Here is a 14923-nt window from a genome sequence, read left to right as displayed (position 1 = left end):
AAAAAAAACACCCACACAGTGAAGGACTGAAAGGGTTACAAAGATGATGCAATCAAGGTTGCTACTATTTTTTTTGAGACAGGATCTCACTCTGTCATCCAGGCTGAAGTGCAGTGGTGCAATCATGGCTCACTGCAAGCCTGTACCTTCCAGGTTCAAACCGTTTTCCCACCTCAGCCTCCCAAGTAGCTGGGACCACAGGTGTGTGCTGCTATGCCCTGCAATTAAAAAAAAAAAAAAAGTTTTGTAGAAATGGGGTCTCACTATGTTGCCCAGGCTGATCTTGAATTGCTGACCTCAAGTGATCCTTCCCACCTGGCCTCCCAAAGTGCTGGGATTACAGGCATGAGCCATTATGCCTGGCTATTCTAAAATCGATTCACTCTATTTGTTTTAAAAATTATTTTTTGAAATAGAGGTGGAGGTCTTGCTATGTTGGCCAGGCTGGTCTTGAACTCTTGGCCTCAAGCAATCCTCTTGCCTTAGCCTTCCAAAGTGCTCAGAATACAGAAATGAGCCACCATGCCTATCCCCTAATTCACTTTTTTTTTTTTCTCTCTCCCTTCCCTATTCTGACCAATTCACTTTTAAAGAGCAAGACAGGTACACCTCAGGACAGCTGGTGACGAGAGTCACCCCTGGAAACAAACCTAGGATTGAACAGATAAAAAGGTCACTGGGTTGAGAGTCAGAACTCCTGGGTCATCATCACACCACTGATATTAATGAGCTATGCATGTGGTCCTAGGAAAAGATTCCCTTTTCCTTGTCCTCATCTTCTTTTTCTGCAAATTGCAAGGCTTGGAAGACCTAAGGCCTCACCTTATCTGACACTGTGGGATTGTGAACCTGGCCACCATGTCTTCTTGAGTGTGAACCCTGAAAAACCGAGACAGGTCTTAGTTAATTTAGAAAGTTTATTTTTATATTATTTTATTTGAGATGGAGTCTTGCTTTGTTACCCAGGCCCGGTGGCGTGATCTTGGCTCACTGCAACCTCAGCCTCCCCGGTTTAAACAGTTCTCCTGCCTCAGCCTCCCGAGTAGCTGAGGTTATAGGCACCTACTGCCACACCTGGCTAATTTTTTTGTATTTTTAGTAGAGACAGGGTTTCACCATGTTGCCCAGGCTGGTCGTGAACTCCTGAGCTGCTGCTCAGGCAGGAATGCCTGCCTCAGCATCCCAAAATGCTGGGATTACAGGCGTGAGCCACTGTGCCCGGCCAGTTTAGAAAGTTTATTTTGCTTGTGACACAGCCTCAAGAGGTCCTGATGATATGTGCCCATGGTGGTCTGAGCACAGCTTGGTTTTATACATTCTAAGGAGACACGAGACATCAATCAACATACGTAAGATGAACGGGGGTTTGGTCTGGAAAAGGTGGGACAACGTGATGCGAGAAGGGGATTCTAGGTCATGGGTAGATAAGAAAGAAATAGTTGCATTCTTTTGAGTTTCTGAGTAGCCTCTCCAAAGGAGGCAATCAGACATGCATCTATCTCAGTGCGCAGAGGGGCGACTTTGAATAGAATGGGAGACAGGTTGGCCCTAAGCAGTTCCCAGCTTCGCTTTTCCCTTTAGCTTAGTGATTTGGGGGCCCCAAGATGTATTCTCCTTTCATATGAGTCAGCAGGTATGTAGGACTCTGGGCAAATAACCCTCCATGCCGTGGGCAAACGACTTGTATTTTGCAAATAAGTGGCAATGCTTTGGCTAAGAAGAGAATGCAGTTGCTTGGGGAGAAGAGAGGTAAAGCCATAGGGTCCCATGTGGAGGGTGATGGGCGGGGAAACCTAGGGATTTCCAGGTTGACAGCAGCATTTGTTGCAGGTAGGAGAGGGAGAGAATGGGGCCTTGCAGCACACATGGTAGTCTGCTAAGGCTGCCATAATACAGTGCCGCAAGCTGGTGGCTTAACAAAAAGAAGCTCATGTGGAGGATTTCTAGGTCTGAGATCAAGGTGTAGGAAGAGCCACACTCTCTCTGAAGGCACCAGGGAGAGATTTGTTCTAGATCTTCCTCCTAGCATCTGCTGGTTCTTGGTTTGTAGATGCATAACTCCAATTTTTGCATGTTCTCCCTTTGTTCGAATTTCTTCTTTTTATAAGTCATGCTGGGTTAGGGGCCCACTCTGCTGTGGTGTGACTCATCTCGCCTAGTTCCATTTGCAATGACCTGCTTTCCAAATAAGGCCACATTCCGAGGTACTGGGGGTTAGAACTGCAACACATACATTTTAGGGGAACATAAATAACTCAACCTGTAACAATGGTGATACACTATAGCTAGAACTAAACGGGGCTCAATTTCTAAAGAAGATTTGGGAGTTCACAATGGCGGTGCTTCCAAATCTGCAATTTATTATTAGAGCAGAATATAGTATAGATATAGTATAGCAGCAATATCAAAGTAGGCGTGTTATCACAGCCAAAGGCCGTGCCTCCCAGCAAGGGGTCTGGAGAGGCCAAGTCCAAGTTTTTTTTTTGAGACAGGATCTCGCTCTGCTGCCCAGGTTGGGGTGCAGTGGCACAAACACAGCTCACTGCAACCTTGATGCAATTCTCCCACGTCAGCCTCCCATGTAGCTGGGGTCACAGAAGTACACAACCATGCCTGGCTAATTTTTCTGTGTTTTTTTTTTTCTTTTTTTTTTTTAGAGACAGGGTTTTGCCATGTTGCCCAGGCTGGTCTCAAACTCCTGGGCTCAGGCATCCTCCTGCCTTGGCCTCCCAAAGTGCTGGGATTACAGGTGTGAACCACCACGCCGGGCCTTTGTGGTGGTTATTTACATATTAAATGTCTGCTTTATAGTTCAGGGGTCCCTTGAGGAATTGGTATGCTCATTTGCTTGTATTTGTGTGTGTGTGTGTGACTTAAGAGCAAAATTTTAGCTGTGGAGGCTGGAATTCTGGAATTTTTGTACTGGCTACACTTTTTGTTATGTGTGAAGCTGAGACCTGGCATGGTTAAGAAGTTGGAATGACCACCAAATGAGGACTGAGTCCCAGCTGGGTCCTTTATGAACCATCTGACCCTAGCAAATTGTTTCTTTGGACCTCAATTTCTTCTGTACAGGAAGAAAACATATCGCCTGCCTTCCAGGAGTAAATGCAACAGTGTACGTGAAAGTCCTTTTTGAACTACAAAGTTCTGTGCAAGGGCAGGGTACTAGTCCTACTGTTATTCTTCAGTGTGACATTGTTTCCATGGGAAAGCTCAATCTGCTTTATGACAATTGGATTTACAACGTAGTTTCCAGGAATGCATTTGTCTCAAAGCAGTCTTCGGCCAAGAGCAACATAACCTGACCTAAGGATAAAATGCACTGTGGCAAAAGGCAGGAACTGGCCATGTAGGTTTTAACAATAAAAAGAAAAACTTTTACAAGCTATGATACTCATCTTGCCTCACCTTGCCCATCTATAGTTAAGTCCTTATATTAGTTAGGATTCTCCAGAGAAACAGAAAAAAAGAGGGTGTATTATTAGTCCATTCTCATGCTGCTATGAAGAACTACCTGAGACTGGATACTTTATTAAGAAAAGAGGTTTAATCGATTTGTAGTCCCAAAGGCTTAACAGGAAGCATGGCTAGGAGGCCTCAGGAAACTTACAATCATGGCGGAAGGCGAAGGGAAGCAAGCACGTCTGTACCGTGGCGGAGCAGGAGAGAGAGGGAGGTGGGGGAAGTGCCACACTTTTAAACCATCAGATCTCATGAGAACTGGCTCACTACCATGAGAACATCATGGGGAAAATCTGCCCCCATGGTCCAGTCACCTCCCACCAGGTTCCTCCCCTGACATGGGATTATAATTTGAGATGAGATTTGGGTAGGGACACAGAGCCAAACTATATCAGAGGGTCTCACTCTCTCTCTCTCTCAAGGAATTGACTCAGGCAATTGTGGATGCTGATAAATTCAAAATGCTTGGGATAGGCCAGCAGACTGCTGACCCAGGGAGGAGCTGCAGTTTGAATCCTAAGGCAGCTTGTCTGACACCTTTTTCCATGTCACTGATCTTTCTGGCAAGGAACCACCTGCTGTGTGGCTGCTGGGATGAAGAAGATATATCCTCCCCATGTGTTGCCATGTTGACTGCTCAGGATGTGGTCCAGAGGTGCATAGGAAATAGGACCAAGACTCCTGGACCTGGGGCCCGGTTGGTCCTCTGAGCCCTTGCCTGCTCAGGTGTGAAGATCCGGTCGATTGAAGACATCACCTCCAGCCCCTCTGACAGTATCATCAGGAAGGAGGGCTGCTGTGGTCATCATCTGTGAACAGGACTCCTCAAATTGTTTGCTATTAATAAATTGCCTTTGTGTAAACTACAAACCAAACAAAACCCCCCAAAAAGACAGTCTTTTGGCAGAATTCCCTCTTGGTCGTGGTAGGTCAGTCTTTGCTCTACTCAGGGCTTCAAACTCATTGGCTAAGGCCTGTCCACCTTGCAGAGGCAAATCCACTATACTCAATACCTATGGACTTAAACGTTTGTGTCATCTAAAAGCTATCTTCACAGAAACATCTAAAATAGTTTAATGAAATGTCTGTGTGCCATGGCCCAGCCAAGTTGACACATACAATTCACCATCCCAGCCACCCTCTGTGTCCCTCTCTGATGCCATTCTTGTCATCTTGTACTCCCCAGGGGCATATCAACCATCCTGATGTTGCAGTATTTCCTTCTCTCTCACGTTTCTGTGTGATTGCTACACAGGTTTGTGTATCAATATAGCAGGTAAAGCAGAAGTTCCAGCTGAGGTGCCCAGACAACAGATGAGACGTGAGGTCCTGTTGGAGGATGTATGAAGGGAGACCAGCTGAGGAGCCCCTAACCCTCATCACCATGAGAGCATAAATGAGTCAGAGATTCAAGATTTGAGGAGGATTTATGGCATCAGCTCCTGTTAGTGAGCTCCAAGTTGCATGATCTCCAAAGGGAAGAGGTGAGAGGGGCCTGTGTCCAACCTCTAGCCTGGATGAGCATCCTCTGCGCTTTAGGGTGTTTGGGGGACTAGAGCTAGACTCTCACTTGAGAAATCTAAAGGGTGGTGATATGATTTGGCTCTGTCCCCACCCAAATCTCATCTTGAATTGTAATCCAAATCGTAATCCACATGTGTTGAGGGACCTGGTGGGAGGTGATTGGATCATGGGAGTGGTTCCCCCCATGCTGTTCTTGTGATAGTGAGTGCGCTCTCATGAGACCTGGTTGTTTGATAAATGTCTGGCGCTTCCTGCTTCTCTCTTTCTCTCTGACCACCATGTAAGCATGACCACTATGCTTCTACTTCATCTTCTGCCATTTTTGTAAGTTTCCTGAGGCCTCTCCAGCCATGGAGAACTGTGAGTCAATTACACCTCTTTCGTTTGTAAGTGACCCAGTCTCAGGTAGTATCTTTATAGACTAATACAGGTGGTCACTGGCTGACCAGCTGCTTTGAAAGTGGAACCAAGGTAGTTGGCTTCACTGGGGGCTCCCTGTACTCCCATAGTTTGCTGGAGTGAAGAACATGAGACCAGCTATGCCTCAGAGCAAGAGAGCTGCATAGGATCTTCTAGAGCCCATGGAGAAGATGGTCTGGGGAACGGGGAAAAGAGTCTTCTGTAGATAGAAGCTGGGGACGTTCCTGATGCTCAGGGCTGTGGAGGGAGTCAGTAACCAGCTGGATAGGACATGCACTGGCCATTATCAGAAGACTGGGATCTCTGAAGATCCCCGAAGACCCTGAAAACTCATAGCAGTGTCTGTGAGAGTCACCTCCAACCATTTCCTAGGCTACAGAGGGTGATACCAGTATTGGCGAAGTAAAAACTTCCTGCCCCTTTCCCTCCTTCTCCCTTCACTGACCTGGAGGGGTCAGAAACTAGAGTTGGCAGGGTGGGGGAGGAGTCAGCCTCTTTCTCCACTGGATGGCTCCTCTGTAGCTGGCCTGTGCTGCATAATTTGTTAGCATTCCCTCCCTCCCCACCCACCGTGGCAGAGTGTACTTCCACCCGGTTGGTATGAGGCTTGGCCATGTGACTTGCCAGAGGGTTGTGAGCAGGTGTCACATGAATAGCGGCTCCCAATGCCATTGCACTGGAGACTTTCCTCTTGCGCTTCTGCCATCAAGAGAGGAACATTCCCCAGGTAGACCAGGGTTCCTAAAGAATGAGACACCTGGAGCTTCTTTTTTTTTTTTTTGAGACAGAGTCTTGCTCTGTCATCCAGGTTGGCGTGCAGTGGCGTGATCTCCACTCACCACAACCTCTGCCTTCTGGGTTCAAGCGATTCTCCTACCTCAGCCTCCCGAGTAGTTGGGATTACAGGTGTGCGCCACCACACCCGGCTAATTGTTTGTATTTTTAGTAGAGATGGGGTTTCACCGAATTGGCCAGGCTGGTCTCCAACTCCTGAACTCAAGTGATCTGCCCACCTCAGCCTCCCAAAGTGCTGGGATTATAGGCGTGAGCCACCGTGCCCAGCCCTGGAGCTTCTCCTAATGGAACTCATGCCTGGTGCTGAGCCAGCCCAGATCAGTGCTGCCACTGCACTGACCCTCAGACTTGCCAGCTAGAAATGGAAGCTTATTTCTGTGGGTCATTGAGCTTTGGGCTGCTTTATCATGTAGCATTATTATGGCAATAATTGACTGATAAAGGGAGTGATGAAATAAAGTAAAAAGTTATAATGATTACACTAAGACATTATTAACTGGAGTACATTGTTTATTGGACAGAACTGCCTAAATTTCTCTGGGGTGAAGGAAGAACATGCCTAACTAAATACATTTAAAGGAATATGAATAGAGAACAATAAAGTTGCGTTACGATTATACTCATGATCCCTGCTTGTTCAACTCAGCAGTTACATGTACCTCCATGAACACTATGTTTTAATGCCGTATATATTTACAAATTTACATGAATAGCATCATGCCATATTCTACAAATTGCCCTTTCCACTCAATGTTATATTTTTGAGATTTATTCCAGGTTGATGCTTGTAGTTCTAGTTTTTTATTTAAATTATTAAAAATATTTTTTTTATAGGCCAGCCATGGTGGCTCACACCTGTAATCCCAGCACTTTGCGAGGCTAAGGTGCAGGGATCTCTTGAGGTCAGGAGTTTGAGACCAGTCTGGCCAACATAGTGAAACTCATCTCTACTAAAATACGAAAATTAGCTGGGCATGGTGGCACATGCCTGTAATCCCAGCTACTCAGGAGGCAGAGGCAGGAGAATCGCTTGAACCTGAGAGGCACTGGAGTTTATAGTGAACTGAGATCACACCACTGCACTCCAGCCTGGGCAACAGAGTGAGACTCCCTCTCAAAAAAAAAAAAAAAATCATTATGCAAATATACCACAATTTAAAAGATCCATTCTCTCAATGATGGACACTTAAGTTGTTCCCTCCTCCATTTTTTGCTATTACAAAATATGTATCAAGAGCCATGCTTGTAGCTGAGTTTCCTGGCCACATATGTGTGAGGCTCTCAAGGGTATATATATAAAGCTGAATGTCAGTCATTGGTGCTGTTTACCATGCACCAAATTTCCGTTTTTCCTCTTGCTGGACAAGACAGAATTGCACTCCCTGTCCCCTTGATGTTAGACTTAGCTAAGAGACATCTTTGGCCAATGAGATATAAGTGGGGGTGGTAAATGTCACTCACAGGTGGAAGCTCTTAGGATCTTGTATTCGATTCTCCCTTTCCTTCCCACTGCCACGATCCCAGACTCAAGCGATCCTCCCACCCCAGCCTCCCAAGTAGCTGGGACCACAGGTGTGTACCACCAAGCCTAATTCTTTTATTATTTCTTGCAGATCCAGGGTCTCCCTATATTGCCGAGGCTGGTCTTGAGCTCCTGGGCTCAAGCAATCCTCCTGCCTTGGCCTCCCAAAGTGCTGGGATTGACTCATCTGCGTGGTGAGGCTGCATCCTCCTACATCTGGTGGGTAGAACAGCATGGAGCTCTGCTCCTAGCTGACCCATGTTGGATATGTAGCATGAGGAAGAATTCTACGTTGATTTTAGCTCCTGAGATTTAGTTTATCTTGTTCAGTCAGCATAACCTTCCATTCTGTCTGAAACATAAATCAGTGCCTGCAGAGCAGGACTCTTTCAGCAAAACAGTTGTCCGTGGTGCTGGCTTAGGTGCTGTGTAATGTGCAGTGAGGAAACGCACAGAAAGCGGGAGAAAGGGTTACCCACATTGCGCAGTGGAGAAACATTACAGACAACAGCGTTTGTAGGAATTTGAGAGGCAGATAATTTACCTAATGAACTTGTAGATTTAGGAAAAGGGCCTGGAAAGCAGAATTTTGTTGTTATTGTTCTGAGACAAGGCGTCATGCTGTCATCCAGGCTGGAGTGCAGTGGTGTGATCACAGCTCACTGCAGCCTCGACCTCCTGGGTTCAAGTGATCCTCCCGCCTTAGCCTCACAAGTAGCTGGGACTGCAGGCGCATGATACCACACCAGGCTAACTTTTGTATTTTTTGTAAAGACAGGGTTTCACCCTGTTGGTTAGGCTGGTCTCAACCTCCTGGGCTTAAGTGATCCTCCCGCCTCGGCTCTCCAAAGTGCTGGGACTACAGGCATGAGCCGCCACACCTGGTCAGCAGAATATCAATTGTGTGTCACTTACTTTTGACAATGTTCGGCAAAGTATTACAAGAAAGAGATGAGTTCAGGAAAGAGTTGGCCAATGTACACCCCTTTTAGAGCTGGAAAAAGCAAATGCTTCTTATCTCCAAACATTCAAAGATAAAATTGAGAAAGGCTTGGACAGACAAAGAATGATTAAAATTCAGTTTTGTGAGCAAGGATAAAATCACAGCCGTGGATGTTACACCCATGTAAAAAATCTCTGGATGTATTAAGGCATCTTTTAGTAAAGGTCCCTGTTCTAGCAATAAGACAGAATGTACCAGGGAAAAAGATTAAGGGTGTGGACCAAAATACCTTCAATTAAATCTAAAGTGGCATAGTAGCAAGAAAGTAAAGAAATATAGCTAACAGGAGTTTTATTTATACAGGAAGCTTGACCCTTGGCATTGCCTGGAGTCAAATGATAAGGAACTAAAGGTTTTGAGACAATCAAACATACTGCCAAAGAACCACTGACCTCATTTAGACTGCATTTGAATCTTAAAACAACCTCTGGGTCTCACAGAAAATGTGCTTAGAAGGATGCTCTGCCTATAAGGAAAGCATGTCTTCCGGGTTCCCCTGCAGTTTTGGCCAAAGATGGTGGAAAAGGGTTATCTCTTGAAGGGCGAGTTCAGGCCTACAGAGAATATTCCAGGAGATGGAGTCAAGATCTAATCAAGAATACACTTTATCCCTGGGGAAAAATGCTCTGAGATTTCAGAATTGCTCTGACCCATTATTCTCTTTTCTGAATGGGAGTGTTTACTGCCATTTTCTTTTCTTTTTTTTTTTTTTTTGAGATGGAGTCTTGCTCTGTCACCCGGGCTGGAGTGCAGTGGCACAATCTTGTCTCACTGCAACCTCCGCGCCACCGGGAGTTCAAGCAGTTCTCCTGCCTCAGCCTCACAAGTAGGTGGGATTACAGGCACCTGCCACTGCACTTGTCTAATTTTTGTATTTTTAGTAGAGATGAAGTTTCACCATCTTGGTCAGGTTGGTCTTGAACTCCTGCCTCAGCCTCCGAAATGCTGGGATTACAGATGTGAGCTACTGCATGCGGCTACTGCAATTTCTTGTCCCATGTTATTAACATGGAGAAAGCAACTTATCTTTTTTCTTTTTTTAAAGATGGGGTTTCCCCATGATGGCCAGGCTGGTCTTGAACTCCTGACCTCAGGTGATCCACCCATCTCGGCCTCCCAAAGTGCTAGGATTACAGGTGTGAGCCACTGGGCCCAGCCAACATGGACAAGGCAACTTATCGTCTTAGTCTCCTAATAAAGAGACATTGACTCAAGATCTAGAGATAACTACTCATCACTTCAATGTAAAAATTACTGTGAAAAATTGCTATCTTGGAGTTTGAGCTTGATGCTATGCTGGGATTGGGCTTTTGAGTTCTCTCCCTTGAGAGGGGAAGAGTATATTTGCATCCAGGAATAAGAGTAAACCGAATATTGGGTTTTGAATAAGGTTAGACTGTGTGAGTCATTAGTGCTGTTCACCAATATTTCTGATTCTCTTCTTAGCTGTTGTGTTAGTTGGGTCCCTCAGGTCTGACATTGGTCATGGAAAGGGTTGAATGAATTCTACAATGTCACAAGACATGCATAAAGAAATAGGTGCTATTTTAAAAAACGACAAACTCATAGGACCAGGGTTAGCAAGGCTGCATGAATGCAGTCTCTCTTGGTGATGCCAAGGGGCAGACCACCTGCCCTCAGGGCAGGGGTTCATTCCAGTGGAAAGCTTCTTCCATAATGTCAGTGTCCTTTTCTGTAGGGAAAGTGTAAGAGTGTGGCTTTATTAGGGAGGAGACACAAGATGTTTGGTGCTAGGCAGCCTGGCTTTGGGGTGCTGGGCTTATCAGATTTGTCTAAGGACCTTGAGCCGTGTGGAATGTTACAGTCATGTCTGATGGGGGACAAAGATACCAGTGCAGGAAGCTGAGTTGGGCCCTACCCCTCTAGCTACGAAAGGGAAAGTCTCCCCAGTAGTAAGCAGCTTGCTGTCTGGGATACCAATGCTGAGTGCCTTGGGTTGTATTTCTCTGTGCCCTTGAAGATAGAAGCATCCACGTGACTTGCTTTGGCCAATGAATGTGAGCATTTGAAGCCTCCGAGAGCCTGTATGCAGCTTGCCCTTTTCTTCTCCCTACTGTGGTCACTGTTGAAGTTGCAGAATGAGTCTCCATCACCCTGTGTCCCTGAGTGAGGACAGCGTGAAACAGACCCTCCAGCTAAGCTGTGAGAGACAAGCAGCATGAGGCAGAAATAAACCTTCGTTGTCTTACACTGTTGATTCTTTGTGAGTTTATTTTTCATTTTTTTGAGGCAGAGTCTCCCTCTGTTGCCCAGGCTGGAGTGCAGTGGTGCGATCTTGGCTCACTCCAACCTCTGCCTCCTGGGTTCAAGTGATTCTCCTGCTTCAGATTCCTGAGTAGCTGGGACTACAGGTGTGTGCCACCATGCCCGGCTAAGTTTTGTATTTTAAGTAGAGACGTGGTTTCACCATACTGGCCAGACTGGTCTTGAACTCCTGACCTTGTGATCCACCTACCTTTGCCTCCCAAAGTGCTGGGATTACAGGTGTGAGCCACTGTACCTGGCCGTGAGTTGTTTTTAACTGCAGAATCACTGTCTTAGTCTACCCTGACCAATACAAATGAAACTTTGAGTGACGGGGTGTGCACGTCCTTGGCATTCCTAGATACTGCCAATTGCCTTTCAGAGGAATTGTTTCAGCCAGTGCTATTCCTTACAGAAGAGAGAACTCAGCGCTTTGTCTTGCGTATTCCCTTAAACTCCTACCCTGCAGTGGTCATCACTGGATTCCAGTTGGTCTTTGAGTTGCTACTTGTTATCCTAGGACTCAGGCATTTGGGGTGCGGGGCTTATACGATTTGGGCACTGCTAGGAGGCTTCAAATGCCCACATTCATTGACCAAAGCAAGTCACGTGGATGCTCCTATCTTTAAGGGCACAGAGAAATGCAACCCAAGGCACTCAACATTGGTTTCCCAGACAGCAAGCTGCTTAGTACTGGGGAGATTTTCCCTTTTTGTAGCTAGAGGGGTAGGGCCCAACTCAGCTTCCTGCACTGGTATCTTTGTCCCCCATCAGACATGACTGTAACATCCCACACGGCTCAAGGTCCTTAGACAAATCTGATAAGCCCAGCATTCCAAGAATGGGATAGACTTGTAAAGGAGGGTAGAAGAGTGAGAAGAGTGAGAACCTAGGCAGATAAGGATGAAGACTGAAAGCCGGGAAGGTTTGAAATCAGGGGGGTCAGCTGAGACAGGGAGAAATGAGTGTCCAAGGTCTGGTCAAAGAGGGGCCAGGCCAGGTCAGCTGAAAGCTGTCTGGAATGCACACTTGGAGCCTGGAGAACAAAAGACGGACCAGGGGCCCCGACCAAGGGCTTGGGCAGCCAAGTATCAGGATTCAGGCGAGGGTTTGGTACGAGGTAAGGGGTTCCCCAGAGAGGATGGAGCAGAGGCTAAGTCAGCCACCTTCTGGGCCAGGAGCTTCTTGCTTGGCTGGTATAGGTCTTGGCACCTGGGCAGATCAGTTTGCAGAAAGATGCAGACAGACACACCTGGGTGGAAAAAAAAAAATGTTTGAGGGGGAGAGGAGCCAAGGGATCCCTGAAACTCCGACTCTATAGTCCTGTAATGAAATGACATAAGATTTTGTTCAACCTCGTTGCTGTTCCTTCTTTTTGATCTGTCTGGTCCTATCCTCCTGTGGGTCTTCAGGGTTTTCCTCTGTACGTACCTTTTCTCTGCAATCATCATTTTTTTATTATGCATATCCTCACTGGTATCTGGTCCAGGGTAAAGAAAGGAAGTAACATTTATCAGGCACCTACCACATGCAGACACAGAGCTGGGTACTTTTAATGCACTCTCTTGTTTAATCCTCACAGTAACTCCTTGGGGTAGCTGCTATTATCCTGTTTTATAGATAAGGAATCTGGAGTTTGGAGAGCTGAGTAATTTATGTGAAGTCACATGAGCAGAAAGTGGCAGAGTCAGGACCCAGGTCTGTTGGACACCAGAGGCTGTGCTCCTAACTGCATCTGCTGTTATTTATTTATTTTTTTTCGAGACGGAGTTTCACTCATGTTACCCAGGCTGGAGTGCAATGGCGCGATCTCGGCTCACCGCAACCTCCACCTCCTGGGTTCAGGCAATTCTCCTGCCTCAGCCTCCTGAGTAGCTGGGATTACAGGCACGAACCACCATGCCCAGCTGATTTTTTGTATTTTTAGTAGAGACGGGGTTTCACCATTTTGACCAGGTTGGTCTCAATCTCTTGACCTCGTGATCCACGCGCCTCGGCCTCCCAAAGTGCTGGGATTACAGGCTTGAGCCACCGCACCCGGCCGCATCTGCTCTTATTAATGGAATGACTGTCCTTCAGTTCCATGTCATTGCCCTTTAAATTTAATTTCGGGCCAACTGACCCAAGGGTTCAGTGGATTTCCCTCTGCTGTCCCTAGATGATTCATGTAGGATGGGGGCTGCCTCTGTTCCAGTCCACATTCACCTGCTTCCTCAGGTGAGAAGGTCCACCCTCACTGACACCAGGATCCCCAAGGAACAAGCCTTAGTGTCTTTTGTTTGCAGGGCTGTGTGGCATGCTCAAAAGTATGGTTAGAGAGCCGACACAGAAGTGTCACCAAGGGAAGAGGAGCTGCTCCCTCACTTAGGAGCCAACAGGTCCTGTTGTACAGGCAGGAGGATTTTTTTTTGGCAGGGACCCGGGGGAGTGAATGATAGGCAGGGCGGGAGGGGGATAAACAGGGTGACAGCTGCTTCTGGTGGCTCTGAGTCACGTTCCAGGCCTAAATTAGCCTTGCTCTTTTCCAGATCTTCTGTGGGCTTGCTGCAGGCTGTCTGGCTGGTGCTGCTCCTCCAAGGCATAGATTAGTCCCTTTTCCTCCCTTTGGCTTCTTGTGCTAGAGGTAGCTCACGGAGAGGCTAGATAGGGTGGCCTAAGTGTGGGCTGAGGCATGGAGAGGGGTGCTTGTATCTCTTCCTTGTCTCTTCTTGTTCTTAGGATATACCTGCTTAAAGTTTTACCATTAGAGATTATTTTATTACAATGCAACCTGAAGTTTAGCAGAATTTCATTCTCCCCTGAAAAGAGTATATTTGTATTAGTCCATTTTCGTACTGCTATGAAGAAATACCTGAGACTGGGTAATTTATAAAGAAAAAGAAATTTAATGGACTCACAGTTCCACATGGCTGGGGAGGCCTCACAATCACGGCAGAAGAAGGAGAAGCAACGTCACGTCTTACACGGTGGGAGGCAAGAGAGTGTGTGCAGGGCAATGGCCCTTTATAAAACCATCAGATCTGGTGAGATTCATTCACTACCACAAGAACAGTATTAGGGAAACTGCCCCCCATAATTCAATGATTTCTACCTGGCCCCACCTTTGACACAGGGGGATTATTACATTCAAGGTGAGATTTGGGTGGGGACATAGCCAAACCATATCACCACACAAAAATAAAATTCTCATATAATTCTACCCCCATGCAGGGTACTTATGCCAACTAATAAGGGAAACCCATCCTGCCTCCTGCCCAGCTTACCCACACCCCATTGTGCCTGCCTCTTAGAAGGCTGCACTGATGGAGGAGGAGGGGCTCCCTCCAAGGGAGGAAACAGAGAGGGTAGGCCGGGCCACTCACACAGGCTGGCCCGCAGCCACCTCTGCTGCAGGTTCAGGGCTGGAGACACCAAGTCTGAGCCTCATCTCTTTCACAAACTTGAGGTACAGCCTGGTGAAAGTTACTTCTCCTTTCTGAGCCTCTGGTTCCTTTTATGGAAAACAAAGGTTTAGGAAGAGGATGCCCAAGATCCCTTCCTGTCTGACCGTCAGTGAGTGTATAATTGTTCTCTGCAAACCCACACTGCAGAACAGTTTCCTGAGTCTTGGTATCTTTCCGGCTTAGCATCATGGCTCTCTCTGCAGAAAACTAATCTGTGCCCCTCACCCCACAGTTGGTCCTTTTTTTTTTGGAGATGGAGTTTTTCTCTGTTGCCCAGGCTGGAGTGCAGTGGAGTGATCCTCTGCCTCCTGAGTTCAAGCGATTCTCTTGCTTCAGCCTACTGAGCACCTAGGACTACAGATGCATGCTACCACATCTGGTTAATTTTTATACTTTTAGTAGAGATGAGTTTTCACCATGTTGGCCAGGCTGGTCTCGAACTCCCGACCTCAGGTGATCCGCCTGCCTCAGCCTCCCAAAGTAGTG

This window comes from Sapajus apella, unplaced genomic scaffold, assembly GCF_009761245.1.
Source record: "Sapajus apella isolate SASKATOON/1434 unplaced genomic scaffold, GSC_monkey_1.0 scaffold7, whole genome shotgun sequence".
NCBI classification, from domain to species: Eukaryota; Metazoa; Chordata; class Mammalia; order Primates; family Cebidae; genus Sapajus; species Sapajus apella.
Note: the sequence above shows the minus strand (reverse complement) of the source record.